We start from the raw sequence: 6,896 nt of genomic DNA, 5'->3' as shown, positions 1-6,896 counted from the left end.
CCGGAACCAGGATTTGCAGCACATTTCCTGTCACTATTGTATTTGTCACTATTATATTTGATTTCTGTATTTTCAACGATGTTTTTATTACGTTTCCAGGTGTCAAAAACACAATAATTGTTATGATTTTATGGAACTTTATAACTGACATCTGCACTTCTGGCAAACTCTGAATATCATTTAAACTCCTGTCAAAAAAAAAAAATAATAATAATAATAATAAAATACAAAAATAATAATAATCACAAGAATACTTTCAGTATGAAATATTAAATTTTGAGCTTATTTACAGTTTCCAAGCATTTTCAGTGTTAGATATTGAAACTTCATTGACAGGTCAACTTGGGAAATATCAAGAAATAAGACCTCCTTTCCCACCCTAGGGCAGAGTGAGGAGTGGCAACGTCCAGACAGCCCAAATCTGCCCAATCCAATGGGTTATACTGTACTTCCATACGTTCATCATTCAAGCCCCCAGAATCCTGACTCTATCGGATACGCTAAAAACATTCACCATGTTCTGTAGCTTCACACAAACGTATCCAATAGAGTCAATCCAGACGATACCACGCTAAAAAGGGGTGCCAAATCCCTGATCATGCACTTCTCTTCACAACATCCATCCAGCCAGCTCGATCTCTTGTCAGTTCCCTAGCCTCACAGACTTCCAAACCTCTCTTCCTCACACTCATCCACCATATCTCTCCACCTTCTCCTTGGCCTACCTCACCTCCTCCCTCCTTCAAATTCACTCAGCTATACCTTTTTCACCACTCTATTGTTATCCATTCTCTCCACTCATTACACTCTCTTCGATTCTGGTGTCCATCGACTTCCTCACTCCACATTTTTCACGAATCACATTATTTTGTATCTATCCACCTTCGGTGCTCCACATACATTTCTTAGCAGTCTCATCTTAGTTGCTCTCACTCTGGACTTTTCATTTTCATGCCACATTGCAGTCTCATGTTAAAGTTGGCACTAACACTCCTTCATGTAATCCTCATGCAGCTGCAACTCTCAATCCTCTGTTTTTTATCAAGGCCTTCATTGCACCAGCTACTTTTCCTTGTCACTCTACTTTCAACTTCTTTTGCACATTTTCCTCTCTTTTCTATCACTGTACCCAAGTAACTGAACTCTTTCACCAATTCCAGTCTCTCTCGATTCACTGCAACATAGCACTGGGAGTAACCTTCTCTCTCAATAACCATCACTTTTCTCGGTATAACTTTAGAAGTAACCAACGTTACCGATTTTCATTATATTACGTCCCTGAACTATTCTAACCAAGACTTACCTTTTAAGGCTAGTTTGAGTTGGGGGAGCTAATTTTGTAGGGGTCGTCATATAGTGGCTTAGGTTAGGCTATCTCTCAGTAGCGGATGAATGTCGCGCCATATTGGCTGGTGCAGGAATGTGCACTCGGTCTATGTCAGGCCCTAGGTTAGGCCTAGGTTAGGTTAGGTTAGGTTAGGTTAGGTTAGTTTAATGCAGAATAGTGTGTTTTCAATTAATTTTGATCTTGATTTGGGGGGATAAACCCACTTTTGGAAATTTCATTCATTCATTGCCAGACGCCATGTATATATCCCAAACGGGGTGGCCAAGGGCTTAGAGTTAATTGTTTTTACAGGGAGGGGCACTAATCCTCCACCAACCCCACTTGACACATAGGGATGCCAACAGCATCTGGTGTTCCCAGGCGGTCACCCATCCAAGTACTAACCAGACCCAACGTTGCTTAACTTTGCTGATCGGACGGGAAGCGGTGTACTCAACGTGGTATACTTGAGACTAATGAAATGTTTCTTGCTTCCTTATTCCTTCTTGCAATGCTTTTCACTTTACCACATTCACTGATGGAACTGGGACGCGATAATGGTCTTTGGCTTCTTAGTCACATTCTATACCTGAAAGATTTAAGGAAAATTAGTCATGAAGAACATCATAGTCCAAGTTACGTTTCATCATAAACAAGACCAAGTCTACTAATATATAAAAAAATATACAGGAAAAAAACACAGCAATTTTTAAATTCGGAGGAGTGGGATGGGGTGAGTACTTGACTGTAAATCCATATTATATACGCTGGTGTTAGAGTTCTGAAGTATTGACTAATTCCCTATCAATGGTACTGCTATCTGGGTGACAATGCTACATCAGCTACATTTTGAGCTACAGAACTTTAGCTGGCAATCTTTCCAATATTTACTATGGAAAAAAAAGGGGGGGGAGGGGGGGAGAAGCATAAGAAGTCTTACTGTACATCAGTTGCAGCCTCTTGATAAAACCTTATGGATTAAACATATGGAAAATGAAATACAGTAGTCTACCATATCAGCCAGGGATACTTTATAAAGATGCCTGTTGATGGTGGAAACCTTTATATTACTGGCATCCTGTGGTATGCAGTGGCAACCATCACCCAATCATGCAGTCCTGCCTATTTCACAACAATGGGTGGTAACCATATAAGCAAATAACATGGTGACGGTGCCCCTGTACATTGGATGGAGAGAGATAAAAGCAATGTCCATTAAAGAACAAAACCTCCACACTCTTCACTGCACCTTGCTGTGGCAAGGTACTTCAAGGGAACACTGGTTCATGGTGGTCCTGCAGAAGCAACTGCTTGCCTGTGGCTGATGGGTCTGCTCAGCCATACAGACCTTTACTTTACTACTACAACTATAGTCTGTCTCAGGAAATACGAGGGTAGAAATCTTACTCAAAATTACAAAAGGGGGATTTTCCCCACAAAATGAAGGTCAAAACTAATTAAAACACGGTATTTTGCATTGGAAACCATAAAAATAATAATAAAAGAAAACGTTGGTTACTTCTAAAAATTTACCCTTTTCTCTTTTCTACATTTACTCTCAAGGTGCAATGCTCACAGTCCATGATTCCAGTTGTTTCCTACCATCAACAACATAACTTTTTGACCACATTACAAACATGATGGTCACAAATGTGTTGTCTCCAGCATTATTATTAAGCTTGCTACCACTACACCATAATAAGAGTTCTGTCTTCATTCCCATACACTGTCACTGAGAGTACCTTGTTCCTAGGGTTCTCAACAAGCACCCCAAGTTTGTAAATTAAAAGCTTTCCTTATATAATGCCCTTCATATTTCCAGTGATTAACACAGCTGCTTTATGTACCTAGTGCCTGTTGCCATTAACCCGTCACGTCCCGAGGTTTTCCGCACCTCCGACATCCCCCAGTCCCGAGGTATTTTCGATTTTTTTTTTTTTTTGGCTAAAACCTTCGCTTTTGGTGAGAAACATCGAAAATTCATAGAGAAATCGCTCACCTGAGGTTTAAAGTGCCCAATCCAGGTAGGAGTTCCTCCTTACCTGAGTGGGTCTTCTAACATGCTGGCACCAAAGAAAACGAGTTCTATGGGAGGGTACCGTAACTATTTTATCCACTCATAAACGGTATTTATTTATTTACTTGGTACGAATGTATATGTAGTATGACAGTATATTGGTTTTCAAGCAGTAATAAAGGCATTATAAGCACTGTTTCACTCACTAACTAATCACCATACCTGACCTATTTTTGCCACACTACCTGATCATTATTTCTGGCTGTTTCTTCTTCTAATGCTATGTAAACATTGTCCTCCACATTGTCATCGATTGGGGAATCACTCTGGCCCTGAATAACTTTACTAGCCAGGTCACTGGTAACAGGTCCTTTGCCAAGACAATGGCGTGAGGGGGGGAGGGGGGAGGTTATGCAGTGTAAGGCATTGTCCCTGCTTGGTATCTTGTACAGGAATAGAGGAAGGGGTCCCGTGTATACATACGAAAAATCACGTGCAAAAATTGAAAATTGTGCAAATTAGCGACCTTGCAATTGCACGACATACTGGTACGTCACCGGAACTGGCAAATGCAAATCGTTGCAACGTACCCATACATCGTCGGGACAGGGCGGGTTAAAGACAACAACGCAGTGACCTGGGTCATGTATTCGTCTGCAAGAGTGGACACAACAGTCGCAGACTCTTGTGTCTCTGCAAACAACGGAAATGTTCCCATCTGGAGGGAAGAACTACTGCTTAGATCGAAAATATCTGATTCTCCAATATCTGCCATGCTGCTTTGCGTCGTCAGCTGAGTGCTGACCGGGGTGTTTGTTTACATTTGTCAGTACGGCTCAAGTACTGTTTTTGCGGGGCCACTTTGGCTTAAGCCAAAGAGCGAAGCCAGGCTTGAGCCTCAGGCCTCACAAAAACGCGCCTAAGGTTATACGCTAGCACACTGCGCGACAGATTAGTTTCAATGGGCCTCCAGATACTGGTGGGCCTTAGGCCAACAGCCTACTTGGCTTATTGGTAAATCCGGCCCTGATAGTATCTGGTATAAAATGTAAATGAATTGATAAGATATATTACATTCAGGAGTGAGTAGTATCAGGGTAGTATAGAAGTACGGCATGGCAGCATTTGCCACAGGCTAAGATGATGACATCGGATCGCCTTAATTATCAGTGGGTCGTGATGTCATGTGATGTTGTTGAGGTGTTGCCTTTACAACGGCACCTCTAAACGATTTCCTTCTTCCTCTTTTCTCTTTCTTATATGTCTTTCTGTTGTCACACCTCCTCTTCTCTTACTACGTGTAAGCTATAATCAGTCGCCTGAGTTTCTGAGCTCCTTCACTTTCCTTTCTCTTTTTTTCCAGCATTTAAATATTATTAATTTCTTTTTTTCAATACCACTTGTATTAAATAGAAGGTTCCCAAGTATATTATTTCTTTCCTCTATATATGGCTGTTGTAATTCTACCAGTTGTGTTCTTTCTTCCATATATCCTGTGCAGTCTAATAAAAAATGTATCAAGTCTTCTGTCTCTACATTACACATTGGACAATTTGTCTCAGTTCCCTTGCATCTATTTCTATTTGCTAAACTTAGTGTATTAGATCTGCATTTAAACAGAATTATGGAGGCTGGTGTATTATCATATATTTCATCTACTCCACCTATTTCTTTCTTCCATTTTTTATATACTTCTAAGCTTGATTTATTTTCCATGTCTTTTCTCCACCTTTTTGTATCCTCTCATATATTTTCCTGGTTAGCTCATCTTTTGTTATATTTTTTAACCCTTCTGTATTTAGGTCAAGATCTTTTAGTGCCTTGTCACATTCCCTCATCCACTTACTCTTGCGTTCCCTCAGCTCTTCTACAATTTCCATTAATAGTGCATTATTTCTTCTCTTTAAAATGGCTTGGAGATATTGAAGATTTGCCCTCTTTATTTTCGTTTCCATTAGTGAGGCTCCTACTTCGCCCCTCAGACAGCCTACTGCAGTGCTCATATTACCTCCCAGCATTGTTCTATACACCCAATTTTCTATTTTCTGTAGTTTGTCTATTTCTTCTTTATTAAAATCAATTACTCCATCGGTGAGTGATGGCCAAAACACCCAACGACACGACACCGCCCTCTCCCTCTATCAACTTTACTACATTTGGTTATTTATTTACTTCACACGAGTCCATCAGTGTTACACACTGTTTTATTTTATTCTATTTTTTTTTTCGGTGCCACGCAGTGTTGCCAGGTGCTGGCCCTAAAATATCTGTAGAATCATCCATAAAATTTCTTGAGATTTGAAAAAAAAAATTGTAGATCACAATTTCACGCATATATTGACAAAAGGTATGCAAATATAAGTCTTAGAAGTTATATGTGCCTTTATTTAAAAGAAAAAAAAAATATGATTAATTCCATATGAATAATCTAAGATTAATAGTTTTATTAAATTAAGAATATGGTATGAATTTTCATATTTCAAATTCATAAAATGCGGATTAACACACAGTTACTATGGGTCAAGTTAGACACGAACCTAACTGAAAACTTAATACTGAAAACAAGGGCTAAAAGAGCGAGCCCCTTTTTCACTTTTCGTTTTGCTCATAACTTTCTAGGCCAAATAACTATAACCTTGTTATATTAGATAACCGTAGGAACAGTCGCTAACACCACTAATATATTCCAAATATGTCCAAACTTCCGAAACTAACTCTTACATACCCGCTTCTGACTCCCTCAGAATGTAAACAAAAATGGCAGTACACCGGCGCATTCGATAGTAGAAAAATGTATATATTTAATATTGAAATTTTCGTATTAGTTCACCGATTAAGCAGTTTATAAGTATATTAATTGTTATACTGCAAGTACTAGTCTAATATAGCTTAAGCGACAATTTTAAATTAAAGAAAATACATTACTTCATAGAAAACTTTATGTTTCAAGGGTTAACTACTGTATACAATACGCTTTCTTTCAGGACTGTCTTCTTGCCCACTGCTAAATTTCTCTATGGTATTTGTAAATTGAATTCCTTTCCATATTACTCGTAAAATTTGTTGAGAATTTCTGTAATATATCAAAATATCTGTAGATTAAGCATAAAATTCTGTATTTCTGTAGATCCTTCCAAAAATCTGTAGAAATACAGAAATTTCTGTAGACCTGGCAACCCTGGTGCCACGAAATACCGAACTGGGGCTCATTTACCGAATCGGCATAGAATCGGCACTTCTAACTGAAAAATATAATTTGCATGGCGATATAGGTTCATAGACACCTAATTATCGGAAATACGGTCAAAATGCTGTTTAATTTATCTACTACTAATATATATATATATATATATATATATATATATATATATATATATATATATTATATATATACTGTATATATAAGGATTTTGAGCATAAACCTGCTCGTTAATGACAGTATTTACTTCCAGCTCGCCAAATCACACTGAGAGACTTTTATTTTGTATAAATATGAATTTGAAATGAAAATGAATGTATTTGCTGGCATATTTTAACACATTAATTTATGTT

At 38.4% G+C, this 6,896-nt stretch overlaps 1 pseudogene; it reads right to left on the bottom strand.

Annotated features, from left to right (window-relative positions):
- Positions 1 to 1,682: 1,682 nt before the first annotated feature.
- Positions 1,683 to 1,802, bottom strand: LOC145405149 (5S ribosomal RNA; annotated as a pseudogene).
- Between the last annotated feature and the right edge of the window lie 5,094 nt (positions 1,803 to 6,896).

The sequence above is a fragment of the Coenobita brevimanus genome, chromosome 65 (assembly GCF_032717465.1).
Source record: "Coenobita brevimanus isolate Jiangsu-jjx chromosome 65, ASM3271746v2, whole genome shotgun sequence".
Lineage (NCBI taxonomy): Eukaryota > Metazoa > Arthropoda > Malacostraca > Decapoda > Coenobitidae > Coenobita > Coenobita brevimanus.
The sequence above is the reverse complement of the archived record's forward strand: the minus strand, read 5'-3'. Positions and strand labels throughout refer to the sequence as shown.